Source organism: Lithobates pipiens, unplaced genomic scaffold (genome assembly GCF_037356315.1).
Source record: "Lithobates pipiens isolate NorthernLeopardFrog02 unplaced genomic scaffold, aLitPip1_a1.2 Scaffold_10, whole genome shotgun sequence".
In the NCBI taxonomy this organism is placed as follows: domain Eukaryota; kingdom Metazoa; phylum Chordata; class Amphibia; order Anura; family Ranidae; genus Lithobates; species Lithobates pipiens.
In genome coordinates this window covers 140,357,159-140,372,942 of record NW_027507686.1, presented here as the reverse complement: position 1 = coordinate 140,372,942, position 15,784 = coordinate 140,357,159, and positions in this window count along the sequence as shown.

The window sequence follows — 15,784 nt, the reverse complement described above, 5'->3', positions numbered from 1 at the left end:
GCTGCCAAACAGACAGCCAGTGGTCCACGGGAAGTGGACAGCAGGGTGGTAGAAGAAGACCACTCCATGCTTACCCTACAGACTCTCCCAGTGGACAGAGTTTATCTGAAATAATTACAGGAAGCAGCAAGTCCGGATGAGAAGGAAAGCTGGAAAACGGAGAGGAGGAACTCTCAGAGATGGACTATTCGAGTGCAGCAAGAAGCCTTGTCTACCCAGGAGTATGTACCCAGCCATGGTGCAATGGGCAAATGGAGCTGCCCACTTGACAAAGACTCTTATGAACTTATGAGTTACTTCATTGACCAACAACTTCTGCAGATCATGCACTATCTGCAACAAATGTAACCCATAATGTACAGAAAAGGCACAGAAGAAGCACCTGGCAAAAGCTCTATACCCCTTCCAGAGGATACAAATTGATCACTCCCAAATGTCAAAGGAGTGACAGATTGGAATACGCCCCCTAGTGGAGGTGGACATGACTGCCAGGACCACAGCTAAGGAACTACTGAGTGAGATAGTATGTAGATTTGAGGTCCCAGAGGTGATAGAGAGCGATCAGGCCGAGCCTTCACAGCAACCCTTACAAAAGATTAGGGCAGCACTGGGGGTTCAGTTGGCTCTACACACCCCTTACCACCCTCAAAGTAGCGGGAAGGTAGAAAGGATGAAAGGGACACTAGAAAAACAGGATGTTAAAGATGGCCCAAAAGACTAACATGAGTCGGCCAGACAGTTTGCCCATTGCCCTGTTCAGTGTCAGACACACACCCCGGGGTAACATGCCCTATCCCCCTTATAAAATTTTGTTTGGTTCAGCCCCCAGACTTGGCTGTCACTTTCCACAACAGTTACAGTTGCAATCTGATGTGTTGACTAATTATGTGACCGCATTATCATGAGAATTAACCCAAATGCATGTCCATGTGTTTTCTTCCATTCCAGATCCTGAATTAGAAACAGGAACACACCAACTACTACCTGGAGATTGGGGGCTGGTAAAGAAATTTGTGAGAAAACATTCTCTTGAACCCAGATATGATGGTCCATTCCAAGTTTTGCTGACCACAGCCACCTCAGTGGAATTGGCCGGGAAGAATACCTGAATACACGCCTCCCACTGCAAGAAAGCTCCACCCCCGAGGACAAGATCCCGCCCACTTCATGACGACCATGCTGCATATCCTTTTTCTGTTTGGTCTAGGGGGGAGGGTCAGGAGGTGGTCATCACAAAAAAAAAAAAAAAAAAAAATGATAACATAATTACATTTTGGTACAACTCTTCAGGGACACATGTGACCACCTTTACCTTTGATTACTGTGACATAGTACCTTGTCCGTTTGACTCTTTCATGGCAATGCCATTGGTACAGTGACATCCCTGTTGGTAAGGTGAGACATCCCTGATGGTAATATGTGTGTTTTACAGACAGTTACTGGGGCCAGAATTGTGGTTCCTGGGAGGGACAGTGGGTTGAAACATAGGACCAGATTAGAGGGTATCTGGACCGGTGAATGTGCCCTGAAAAGGTGATTACGCCCCTCCATATCCTAGCAGAAGATACCCCTGATACATACACTGACCCAGCACACAGTCAGAGGAGGAAGCGAGCAGCTCTCTCCGGAAGCTTTGACCCTCATGTGTACATAGATGCTATAGGGGTCCCAAGGGGGGTCCCTGATGAATTCAAAGCCAGGGAATTGCTGGCCAGTTACCCCCCACTTCCTACATGACATTCCAGAACCGGATGGCCTTAGACATGCTGTTAGCTGAGAAAGGAAGTGTCTGTAAAAATAGAAAAAACGGGAACCTGTTGCACCTACATTCCTGATAATACCGGCCCAAATGGTAAAGTAACTTTAGCTATAAAGAAATTAGAAGATTTGTCATTGGAGTTGAAGAAGAACTCCGGTATTACAGACCCATGGGATCAATATTTTAGCTGGATGAGTGGGTGTCAGAAGGTGCTCGCCCAGATAGGGGTAACGGTACTAATAATCCTGGTTCTTTTAGCCCCGATTGTATGCTGTATTCTACCTTTCGTAAAGAAGTTAATGAGCAAGGCTGTAGACAACAGCCCACCTACATTTCTCCACTAAGAAGAAGAGGACCCTCTTATGATGGAGGGTGACAAACCCTTCACTCCTCTACAGTCACTCCCTGTCCAAAATCTCACAATCCTCTAGGGTCATAGGGGTAGATAGCACCTGATTGCCCTTCTCCAGCTGTATCGAGGGGGGTAGTGAACTAGTTGCTGCCCAACTCTATATACAGCTTAAAAAGAGTTGCTGAGGAGAATGGGCCAGGTGAGTAGGACCTTTTAGATGAGGGACAGAAGAAAATAGCCATTTTAGGGGGGACTGTTAAGGAATCCAATGTACATAATGATAATCAGAAAATGTCTATTTGCTTATGTGTATACATGTTTCTATGCTCCTTACTTATTATGTAGCATACAGATTGACCCTGTTCTGCGGAGCCAAGATGGCGTCTATACCCTACATCCCCCGCATTAAAAGAATGCATTCGAGATAACAGAACCAGCTTCAACCAAACTTCAAGCATCAAGTTTCTTCATTTCTCTTGTATTGTAACCAATAAGATGTACCAATTAGACTGACATAGTAATGACGTATCTTTCTGTATAAAATATTAACACCGCCCACGAATAAATCAGTATTTAGAAGTAGCCTGAGCTGAACATATCTCAGAGAGTGTTTACTTCTAATGTGCATGCACATTTATACTTTTTAATTAGGAATAGCAGCAGATAACCAAGAACTAATTTATAGTTCTAATCCATCACAGTATCATGGCCATCTTTTTCATGTTTTCACTCTAAAGGCCCTACAGTGTTTCAGGCAAATTGCCCCTAAATATACCTACCACACGTCACCCCTGTGTCCCAGATGATTGCCAAGAGGGAGGGGAGAGAGGTGAACTTCCTTCCAGGGCCGTGGTGCCCCGGGAGGAAGTGGGAGCTGGAACCCTCTAAAAATAGGGTTTCGCCCCCCGCCCCAAAAAAAAAATGACAAGCCAAATGTGGCATGTTAGGGGGTCATCTTCTCTTAAAGCAGAAGTTCCATCTTTTGATGGAACTCCACTTTAAGAACAAAAACAGAATGTCTCAGGTTGAAAACTTCAGTGACTTGTGTCCTGAAGTTTGTTCTTGTCTCTGAGACCCATACAGACCTAAACATCCATGTTGAAATTATGAAAATATATCTATTTCTTCACCAGGGTTGGGACATGTTGTTGTTCAAAACATGGCATTTCAAACTATATTGTAGGTAATTCTTGCTATCCTTGTCTGCCCTGGTTTCTAACAGCATTCTTGATTACTATTCAGCAATGACTAAGTTAAGACATGTCATTAACCACTTTCAGACCGGGCCATTTTGCTGGCTTAAGACCAGACCACTTTTTGCGATTCGGTACTGCGTCGCTTTAACTGACAATTGCGCGGTCATGCGACGTGGCTCACAAACAAAATTGACGTCCTTTTTTTCCCACAAATAGAGCTTTCTTTTGGTGGTATTTGATCACCCCTGCGGTTTTTATTTTTTGCGCTATAAACAAAAATAGAGTGACAATTTTGAAAAAAACACAAAAATGTTTACTTTTTTTATAATAAATATCCCCCAAAAATATATAAAAAAACATGTTTTTCCCTCAGTTTAGGCCCGATACGTATTCTTCTACATATTTTTGGTAAAAAAATCGCAATAAGCGATTATTGATTGGTTTGCGCAAAAGTTATAGCGTTTACAAAATAGGGGATAGTTTTATGGTATTTTTATTAATATATATTTTTTTTACTAGTAATGGTGGCGATCAGCGATTTTTATTGTGACTGCGACATTGTGGTGGACACATCAGACATTTTTGACACATTTTTGGGACCATTGTCATTTATACAGCAATCAATGCTATACAAATACATTGATTCCTGTGTAAATGACACTGGCAGTGAAGGGGTTAACCAGGGGGTGGCAGTGTAAGGGTTAAGTGTTCCTAGGGGCGTGTTACTAACTGTGGGGGCTGGGCTTTGTGTTAGTGAACACTGATCTCTGCTCCAATCACATGGAGCAGAGATCAGCGTCACTTGTTGCTAGGCAGAGCGGGGAGATGCTGTTTACAACGGCATCTCCCCGCTCAGCCGCCTCGTGAGACAATTGCGGGCATCCCCGCGGCGATCGAGTCCACGGGACCCGTGACTGGACTCACGGGGTCCCGACCAGCACACGAGTGCGCCGCCGGCGGCATTTAAAAATGGATGTACCTGTACGCCAATATGCCTGCCCGTGCCATTCTGCCGACGTACATCGGCGTGCGCCGGTCGGGAACTGGTTGAGAGGACATTTGGGGTCCTTAAAAGCAGGTTCCACTATATCTCACTATCTGGTGGTTTTCTGCACTATAGTCCAGAAAAAGTTGGTGACAAGTTTTTGGCCTGCTGCATCCTTCATAACTTAGCCCTTGATGCAGGATTTCTTCTGGATATTGAGGTTCAAGACACTGATGAGGACCCTATTGCACCAATCCCTGAATCCTATCATGATGAGCGTCGCCATGAAGTCCAACAGCACTTCATATGAAGATATTTTTCAACGTATGCAGTAACTCTAAAGCCTCATACACACGTTCAGACTTTTGTACAAAGGGCGTAGTCCACAAGTTTGTATTGCATACACACGATCTGACTTTTTAGGCAACAAACACAAACGTAGTGACGTTTCAACGTACTGACGACACTTCAAAAGAGGACGTTCAATTTCTCCAGCGCCACCTTTGGTCAAGTTCTGAATTGTTGTCTGATCTTTTGCATTGGTTCTGAGCATGCGCGTTTGTATCTTGTACAAAAGTCCGATGGTTTTGCGTAAACACGTTCAGACTTTGCTCCATCGGACTTATGTTGTCAAAAAGTTTGTCCGTTCGCACAGCCAACAAAAGTCAGATGAAAACGGAAAAAGTTTGTCCGATGGAGCATACACACGGTCGGATGTTGCTCCAAAACAGCTAATTTGCATGTTTGTTGTCAAAAAGTCTGATCGTGTGTACGGGCCTTTACTCTGTAAATTTTACCATGTTGTTAACTCTGTTTTTGGGGAAAAGGCTGTGGTTGTTACAAAGGAACACAGGAAGTGGTCCCATATCAGACTGTCTGTAACCCTCTCACTTCTACACAAGAAGTTTGTTTCAGCAGCTTCTGTTGAAGCTCTAAGCCCTTGGTTGAACATAATTGTCACAATTAGTGTTAATACGTTCATTTTTCACTAAGATTGGACATATTTTAGGCATAAATTAACCATACACCAAAACATTATTGTATGTTTTCTTACCAAAACCTTCCTTAACTACTTCCCACCCGGCCAATGTACATATACCGTTGGGTGGGAGCCTTCTACTTCTGACTGGACGTCCCTGAATGTCCTTCAGAAGTAGGGGGATCGTGCGTGCTTGTGTGCGTGCCCGTGCAGCGCCGCGTTCCCGGTGCACTCGCGTCACCCGGACACGGCGCATCTCGGATCGGCAGGAGGGCCCTCCTGATCACATGACAGCTGTGTCCAATCACAGCTATCATGTGATGTAAACAAACAGCCCGTTGCTAGGCAATCGGCTCTCCTCTCCTCACACGGAAGTTGTCGATGAGGAGAGGAGAGCGGATCGCTGCAGTCGGCTGGTGATCAGTGAGTATGAGCTGTTTTTTACAGCTTTTTACTCACTGATCACCAACCTAGTCTAAAACAGTGTAAATACACATGTCCCCACACATGTCCCCCAAAACACACATGTCCCCAATAATAAAAAGACATATCCTCACATATGTCCCACTAAAATCACATGCCCCAATGATTACCTGCACACATATGTCCGTGATCACCTGCACACATATGTCCGTGATCACCTGCACACATCTGTACATGATCATTTGCGTACATATATCCGTGATCACACAAACCAATTAATATACACTTAACAGAATTTTTTTTATCAAAGACATGTAGCAGAATACATTTTGGCTTAAATTTATGCCAAAATTTGATTTTATTGGATTTCTTTTAAAATAGAAAGAAGAAAATATTGTTTATTTTCCAAATTTACTCTATTTTTTCGCTTATATCGCAAAAAATAAAAAAACTGAGTCATGAATAAATACCACCAAAATAAAGCTATATTTGTGAAAACAAAATGATAAAAATTTCATTTGGGTACAGCGTAGCATGACCGCGCAATTGTCATTGAAAATGCGAGAGCGCTGAAAGCTGAAAATTGGTCTGGGAAGGAAGGGGGCGAAAGTGCCCTGTACTGTAGTGGTTAAAAGAAATAAATAAAAACATAAAACCAATATGTCATGCAGCAATATTACTATTGGGTCAAGCAACCAATGTTAGACCAGAATTGTGCAAATGCACTGTATTTACAAGTCTAGAGGTATATGCCAAAGAAACGTAGGTGTCCCATTCTCATTTATTACACACTGCTAAACATCTCCTCATCTAAATGATGAGGAGTAGGAATGGGGGAATGGTTCAGCCTGAGCATACGTTTGGGCTGAATTTTCATTGTTCGGACGTTCGGCGAACATCCGAACAAACGGATCGTTCATTCGGTCCCTCGAACTGACCACAATGCATTGCGACACTGAACAGTGCATTGCAACCCCTGATTTTCTGAAGCAGTGAAAGCTTCAGCCAATCAGGGTACAGAGCACTATCTTACTCTTACTTTTTTTACTCTAGACTTTCCAAGATCATTCAGCCCTTCCAGTGGCCCATGTTGTGCAGGACTTGTTTTTACTTCATGATATGCCAAGTACCATGGCGTCAATATTTATATGCCGTTTTCAGCATGCCCTGCGTGTATGCGATTCTGTGTATGCATTTTTGTGTTATTCAGTATGTTATACATAAACTCACACAGTATAATAAAATGTTCTTTGCTAAGACTGCATTTTGGTATGCATCTCTCATTCCTAAAACCCCCTTTTGTTGGAACCCATAAATGCAACGCTGTGGTTTTTATCTCACATGCTTACTTTATATAGTGATTGGCCTCATTTAAAGTCATAATATAAGTAACAATAAGGTAGGGACATACATGATTAGGAAAAATTATACTAAGAAGAAAATTCAAAGGAAATTAAAACAACAGAAATACAGAACAACGATAAAAGAAATTGAACTTTACCGCCATTAGTTTGATGTTAAACATCACTAAGCACTGTACTATTTGAGGTACCAGTATTTCCATAGGTGCCACTTTTCTGAGAATTGAGAGATTGCATTAGAAAAATAAGCAAACAATTTTTCGTAGAGGTGCTGGGTTTTAACTCTATTTATCACGTCTGTTACGTTGGGTGCATTAGCTGTCCTCCAGAGTGAGGTAATAGTTAGAGGCGCTGCTATGAGGATATGAGTGACTATACATCAATATTGTGTGGGTATGGCTTCAATACCGAGGTTATGTAGGGCTAAAGTGGATTTAGGAGGAGAGATAAGTCGCTATCAGGGAGAATACTGAGTTACAGAAACTCCTCAATGATTTACATTCCCACATTAAGTGGAATAGTGTTCCTTTGGAGCCACAGTTCCTCCAGCATAAGTTAGGTGCGCCTTTGAAAATGTACTATAATTTTACAGGTGTCAAGTAACGCCTATGTAAGAATTTCAAGGCTACGTGCCAATGATTTGTTCAATGAGAGTATTTATAGTTAGATTGAATTGCCTTATTCCATTCAGATAGAGCATAAGTTATGTTGAGCTCCTTTTCCCAGGTTAGCAAAATAGAGGCTTTTTTGAGGATATGATTATTTTGTAGTTTTTGGTAAAACCATGAGAGGCCTTTAGGTTTGTGGAATGAAGTGGTTAAATATTCCTATATGTCTGGTTGTAAAGTGCAGTGGGAATCTGGATTTTTTATATGATAGTAGTGTAGTTGAATTTCTACATAAGATGCAATAGTGGAACGTTTCAAAATTAGCTTTTTATATGTGATTTTTTTTGTCAAGGATCCTCTATTTATTTGTATGGAGGGAATAAGGTATTCGTAAACTCCGAGTGGGAGGTCTTTCCAGAGAAAAGACATACCTTGGTTAGTTTGTTCATGTGGAGTGCCCCATGCAGGCAATGTTGCATCGATTGAAGGGAACTTAGGGTAGAATAATGGTTTTCGAGTCAGTGCTGCTGGTAAAAGTGAGGGTAGATCTCTTTGTGAGACTATTGCCCTTTCTATATTTACCCATAGTTTATCAGTCTCTTGGCCAAACCAAGACTTCATCTGGTCCAGAAGAGCTGTGTAATAGTATTTGTGTAGGCTGGGGAAACCGGCTCCCCCTTTTTGTCTTTGAATAATATAGGATATGAAAGCCTAGCCACTTTACCATTCCATTAAAATTTCCGGAACATTTTTTCGACCGTAGTGCGATAAAGAGCCTCTACTTTCCCTAGGCAGGTGAGTTCATGGGAGGAAATGTGTTCTAAATCTTTTTCAATTGTGTTTAATAGCGTATGGTAGTTATTCTCATATGTGACGCTAGAAGGGAAGGAGAGGATGATCCCTAGGTTAAGAAGATTTTTGGTAGCCCACTGAAATGGAAATTTCAATTTTAATTCATTTAAAATAGAGGTAGGTAGAAATATAGATAAGATAGAGGATTTGGTGACACTGAGCTTATAATATGACACAGATTCAAAATGATTCAGTATTCATCCCTTATCCAGGGAGGTGACTGGGGATGTTAGGGTTAATACTACACCATACGAAAATAAGCTGATTTTATGGTCCTTGTCAGCTACTCAAATGCTCTTCATAAGAATATCCCTTCTAATTGTCTCTGCAAAGGGCTCCATCACCTTGAGAATATCAAAGGGGCTAGTGGGCAACCACTAGTTATTGCCATTAGTAATGTAGAATTTATCTGACATAGCATTAGAGGTGTATATGCACACGGTCGGCACTGTATATAGTGCTGAAATCGCTGAGTGGATAGGTCTAGTGAATCCAAATTTGTGAAGCATCGCTCTCAGGTACCCCTAGTGAACCCAGTCAAACTCTTTTTCAGCATCAAATGTCAGGAACACTGTTCACACCTTATGAGTTTCAGCAATTTTGATAAGATTTTACATCCTACGTGTACAATCTGGGGCTTGACGTCCCTCACAAAGCCTACTTGGTCTGCTTTTATTAAGTAAGGGATTATTTTCACCAGTCTATTTTGGGGGGGGGGGGGGGGGGGGTCTAGCTTCTTCCCTGGTTTTGGCAGAGCCACTATAACAGCCTGGAGCATCTCTTCAGGAAAAGATGTGGAGGAGATTGCGTTGTTGAAAAGTCTATGCTTGTATGGCAGTAATATGGTCTGAAAAGACTTGTAGTACTCAGCTGAGAAGCCATCTGCCCCTGGCGATTTGTTGGGAGGTAATGAATGAATGGCCTGAAGAATTTCTTTGTCTGAGATATCAGAATTTAAAGACTGCAGCATAGCTGCATCTATAGACGGGAGTTTGACAGACCAGAGAAATTTGTTAATGTCAGGAAGTTGGGGTGTTGAAGGGTCAGATTCTAAATTGTATAATTGTTTGTAGTATTTGCAAAATGCATTGGCAATATCTGTAGGAAGGTGTATGAGTTTAGCTATGCTAGGATCAATTAAGTGGGATAATTTAGCTTTTTGTAGGTTTCTGCGTATATAGGTGGCTAAAAATTTACCAGCCCTATTTCCCTGTGTATAATGGGTTGCCCTGAATTTCTGCAAATATGTCTGATGAAAAGAGATCAAATGTATTTGAATGTCTTGTCTGCACTGGAATAGTGCAGAATGTATGAGAGGGGTAGTGTTGAATTTGTGCTGCACTTCAAGGGATTTGAGTTTAGTTAAAGTGGTTGTAAACCCTTACAGACAGCTGTTTGCTACAGGGAAGCCTATTATAAGGCTTACCTGTAGCTACCCAGGATCTATCCCAAACCTGCACAGTTTAGAATATATCCCCTGTATAACATAATCGGCACATGCATAATGATACAAACTGAAGCAATGGCCCATATGTGCCATTGATTCAGTGAGTGTGCTGTTACCACACGCATGCGCGGGAGTGATGTCATCATGGCTCCAGCCAATCACATCGCCGGAGCCGTGATACCCAGAAGTAACCCCCGGGAGTGATGTCGTCAGCTGGTGCTGTGTACGGAAACCACAAAGAGGGCTTTAATCTCAGGTGAGTATCACATAATGAGCTCATTATGTCATTTGACTTGCAGGTGTTAGTTTTTTTTTTTTTCCAAACTGGATTTACAACCACTTTAATAATCTAAATAGTGCCTACATTTTCTGCCTCTTTTCCCTTGAAGCTGCTTGAAGTAACAAACCTCTACTGTACGCTTTATGGGCTCACCACAAAGAAAAAAATGTTGTTTCTAGTACATCATTGCATAGAATGGAATCATCGATCTGGCCATGCAGTCAGTCTCGGTATCTTGGATTTTTCAATATAGCCGTGTTGTTGTGCCATACATTGAATTGGGAGCATATAGGTTAACCAGAGTATAAGTGACATTATTCAGGTCACAGACAAGTATAATTTATCTCCCTGCTTTATCTCTGATAACAACATGTAGGCAACATGGAATTGATTGCTGATGCAATTGTTTGTTTTTGCACATAGGCTGTCTTTGTTGTGCAAAATGTGTCTCTTTTATGCACAGAACATTGCCTTTCAAAGGTTTTGCCTCCTGCCACATAGCTCATCTTTTGAAAGGGCTATTAAGGCCATGAACATTCATGGATACAAATTTAAGCACCATTGTCCAAGGAAAGGGAAATGCTGTATAGGAGTGGCTTAAAAATGAATGGTAAGTGTGCATAAACATAGATACCTGTAGGTGGTGGTATCAAGCTCCTGGGATAGGTGCAAGAGAGTTCATTTAGTAGTATATAATAGTGGGTGGATTCCAGAGAGAAGTCATCGAGTCTTTCATAATAGAGTGTAGGTGGTGAAAAAGAAAAAAAGAAAACAGTAACATCACTAACAAAACAACATAGGTAACTTAAAAAAGAGAGGAAAAAAACCTCAGTGCGCGAAAAAGTTGGCATAGGAGCAACAGGGGGTATAGCTCCAAACATCCAGCATTAACCCTTGTAGGTGTTAAACAGCACAAACCCTTTTGGGTCATAAATTGTAAAGTTCCAAGAGTAAGCTCAGGTGGCATATATTTGTCTCCACTCTGGTGAGATGCACCCCCAGGTGCATTGTGTAGTGGTTATCAGGGAGGCCTCTTCCTCTTGAGGGAGTAGGCTCCATTTTTTGATTAGTTGGAGACCCTATGCCAGAGACTTGACAGCATAGGTGCGACCATCTTCTATGATGAGTAGCTTAGTTGGGAACCCCTATGAATATGGGAGATGATTGTTTCTCAGTAGTTTAGTGAGAGGCACTAATTTCTTATGTGCATCATAGTATACTGGGATAGGTCAGCATATATGGCAATTCCTATATACGGATCAGGTAATGGGGAATGCTGTCTTGCAAACCGCATTGCCATCTTTCACATGGAAAAAAATTATGCGGGCTATGACGTCTTGTGGAATTTTTTCTGGGGGGTTTTGTGGTTTAGGTAGTCTGTGGGCCCGGTCTACAGTAATTTCACCAGCCGGTGTAACAGGAAGCAAGTCAGTTATCAATTGTTGCGTGTATTGCCAAATCTCTGAAGGGGACACAGATTCCGCTATGCCACAAAGTTTGACATTGTTTCTGCGGGACCTGTCCTCCAGGCCCACCATCTTGCTTTTCAGTAACTCCAATTCCTCATCTTTATCATTATGCATATAAACTAGCTCATTGTGAGCCAACACAAATTCTGCCATCTTGTTTTCTTTTTTTTTCTTTTTGTTTATTTTATCCAAACACATTCATTTCTACAAGAATTCAATATATTCCATTTCCTGCTTATAACTTTTATCACCACTATTACTTTAATATAAACAATAACCCCCCCCAAAAAAGGAATCCCCCTCCAGCCCCCATCTTTCCTCCCTTCCTCTCTCCTTCCCGCCCCTTTACCATGAAATAGAATGTATAAACTTTATTACCAAGAGCCTATAAAATAACGAATGCAGGGGGGACAAAACAAAACAAAATGAAAAAAAAAAAAACAACACCTTTATATTCCCCCCCTCACTTTCCTTTATATTTAACCACTCCACAATATACAATTCAATTACCTTCAACAAAATAAATACCACAAAACTCAATTTCTTCTTTCCCTTTTCCCTTCATATATCCCCTTCCCTCCTCTCACCTCTTATCCTATCCTTGTGTCATTGCGCTTGTTGAGTGTCCTATTTAAACTTTTGTATGGGGAGAGGGAAGGAGAAAAGTGTTCCCCCCCAAAGGTCCATATAAGACCCTTATCCGAGCACGAAGCCCGGCCAGTCAGGAAAGGGGGTGGGGACAAGCGAGAACCCCCCCTCCTGAGCTGTACCAGGCCGCGTGCCCTCAACATGGGGGGTGCTTTGGAAAGGGGGGCCCTGTGGCCCCCCACCCCAAAGCGCCTTGTCCCCATGTTGATGAGGACAAGGGCCTCTTCCCGACAACCCTGGCCATTGGTTGTCGGGGTCTGCGGGTGGGGGGCTTATCCCCCCTATGTCAATGAGTATGGGGTACAATGTACCCCTACCCATTCACCTGGTGAAAAAAATGTAAAAAAAAAAAAAAACACAACACAAGGGTTTAAAATAATTTATTGCACAGCTCCGGTGGTCTTCTTCTGTCTTGGGGGTCTTCTCGTCAGGTTCCTCCGCTATCTTCTGCTAGCTCTTTTACTAGCGGAGGAGCCCAGCTAGTAGCTCCGCTAGTAAAAGAGCTAGCAGAAGTATTGAGACAGGCCCTTGCACTACATGCTTTGGTGAATTCATCCATAAATCTGACCAGAAAATAGGTAGATATAGTGTGTATTGGGTTTGGCAAAGTCAGCAGATAGCGCATTGCTATAAGCTGACCTAGCAGTTGGGGGGAGGGGGGTTACTAATGAGTTTGGCCCACCAAAGAAAAATCATCTGGCACTCTGCATGAATTTAAGCACACACATAACATTTGTACACATTTTAGGGGGTGTTTAGGGGAAAGCAATACTATGGAGCTGACAAAATAGAAGAAGCTGTGGTCTCAGACACTCACCTGTTGTGGTGCCAATTTCGCCAATCTCTACAAACTGTCCTTCCTCCTCCTCCTCTGCTTCTAGTGTTGGTAGTTCCCCTTCTTTGGGAGGTGTGGGGTCCCTGGTGTCCTCAGATGTCCTGAGTCTTCTCTCCCCTATGAGAATGTAAAAAAGGAATACTTAGCACACAGATATTTGAGGGCAGAAATAGGAATATGAAACATTGCTTGGAAGTGTCGTACAATTGTGTTTTTTGGCAGAGTTCAAAGGTGAAAACATTATTTTTGACACTTTCTAAAGCTGGAATACTTACCTGTTGTGTGAAAAAAAGTAGTCAAGTGCAACTTGGCAAAACATTGTCTTTGGAGTGGGCTAACGAACGGTGTTTATTACGAATGATTGGACCCATGAACATGAAAGTGGCCATTTTAAACTGTACAACATTAAATCAAAGCACTTGGAGTAGTATGCAAGCAATAATAATAATAATAATAATAATAATATGAACACATGACAACTACTTACTTTTTTGAAGAACTTGATTGATCCTTCTGTACTGATCGTGCTCCCTCAGTTTCAGGTCTGACCAGTTTTTTCTTAGTTCATCCTTGGATCGTTGTACCCCAAAATTCTTCTAAAGACTCTTCACAACTTTAGTCATGATCTTGGCCTTTCTGACATTTGGGTTTGGGTAAGGTCCATACTTCCCGTCATAGTCGTTCCTCTTCAATATGTCCACCATCTCCAACATCTCTCCAAAAGACATATTTGAGGCCTTAAATCTTCTCCTCCGGGATCGGGACGTTTCAGGCTCCGGGCTTTCCTCATCCTCCTCCTCGTTAGAATTATCATGCCCCTGCTGTGTCTCCGCCATGTGCTCCCCCCCCTGCGCCCAAAGAGAAGGGGCTGGAAATAGACTAGAAAGAACGTCAGGGGCGGGCGGAGTTTCACTCATGCGCACTGTATATAAAACACAACATGCGTGAGTTGTACGTACGATCTGTGAGCAGAGGGAGAAGCTGCCGCACCGATCATTCAAACAAAGGTACAATTTTAACTTGGTACATCACTAGCTTATACTGCTTCTAGATTGAGGCCTGTATTGGGACAAGATTAGGAGAGATTAGCGTGACATTAGGGTTTGTCTTGTGTTGTGTCTTGCAGATAAAATAATATGGATGGGTTTAACGACCACAGCTTTCTCCCCCTGTTCATAGACAGGTACAGGGAGCTGCCCTGTCTGTGGCAAGCTACACATCCCCACTACAGCAACAAATTAAAGAGGCAGGCAGCAATGGACAAAAACTGCTCAACTTTGTGAAGCCGGTGGTCCCCAGGGCAGACATCACCTATTTAAAAAATAAAATTGGTGGCCTGAGTTGTACATATCTGAGGGAGCACAAGAAGGTGCTGAAGTCCATGCAACCTGGAGCAGCAACAGATGAAGTTTATGTCCCCAAGTTGTGGTACTATGAGAGGATGCATTTTCTGTCAGACTAGGCTGAGGTCAGGGAATCCCTCTCTACTCTTCCTTCCATGCTTCCTTCTACGCTTCATTCCACCCCTGCTGAGTTTTCCAACACCCAACCTGGGCCTTCCAGACAGGGAGAAGTGGAGGAGCCCAACTTGAGCCAGGTATAGTATTGTTCTATATATTTTTGGAGTAAAAATGAATGATGTTAACTTGATTTTTGCTCACTACCGTATATACTCGAGTATAGGCCGACCCGAATATAAGCCGAGGCCCCCAATTTACCCCCAAAAAAACTGGCAAACTTATTGACTCGTGTATAAGCCGAGGGTAAGACATGCTTGTCCATCCCTGTGTGTGTGTCCGTCCATCCCTGTGTGTCCGTCCATCCCTGTGTGTCCGTCCATCCCTGTGTGTCCGTCCATCCATCCCTGTGTGTGTGTGTGTCCATCCATCCATCCATCCCTGTGTGTGTGTGTCTCCATCCATCCATCCATCCATCCCTGTGTGTGTGTGTCTCCATCCATCCATCCATCCCTGTGTGTGTGTGTCTCCATCCATCCATCCATCCATCCCTGTGTGTGTGTGTCTCCATCCATCCATCCATCCCTGTGTGTGTGTGTATCCATCCGTGTGTGTGTGTGTGTGTGTGTGTGTGTGTGTGTGTGTGTGTGTGTGTGTGTGTGTGTGTGTGTGTGTGTGTGTGTGTGTCCAGCCTACCTGTGTCCCGAGCCTTTGTCCCGAGCCTCCGTCCCGTGCCTTGCCTCCTTGCCTCCGTGCCTCGCCGCCGTGCCTTGCCTCCGTCCCGTCCCGTCCCGTGCCGTGCCTTGCCTTGCCTTGCCTCCGTCCCGTGCCCTCTTCGTCGGCGCCTCGGCGGCCATTGTAAAATTCAAAAGCTGCGCCGCCGCCTTCGCCTGTGATAGGCGGAACACTGAATTTCCCAGCAGCCTGTGTTCCGCCTATCACGTACATCGTATCATCCTCGTCCGTAGTACGAGGATGATACGATGTCCGTGATAGGCGGAACACAGGCTGCTGGGAAATTCAGTGTTCCGCCTATCACAGGCGAAGGCGGAGCCGGAGGCGCGGCTTTTAAATTATAGAATGGCCGCTGTCTGTCTGCTCGACACGCTGATCGAGCGGGCAGACAGCGATGA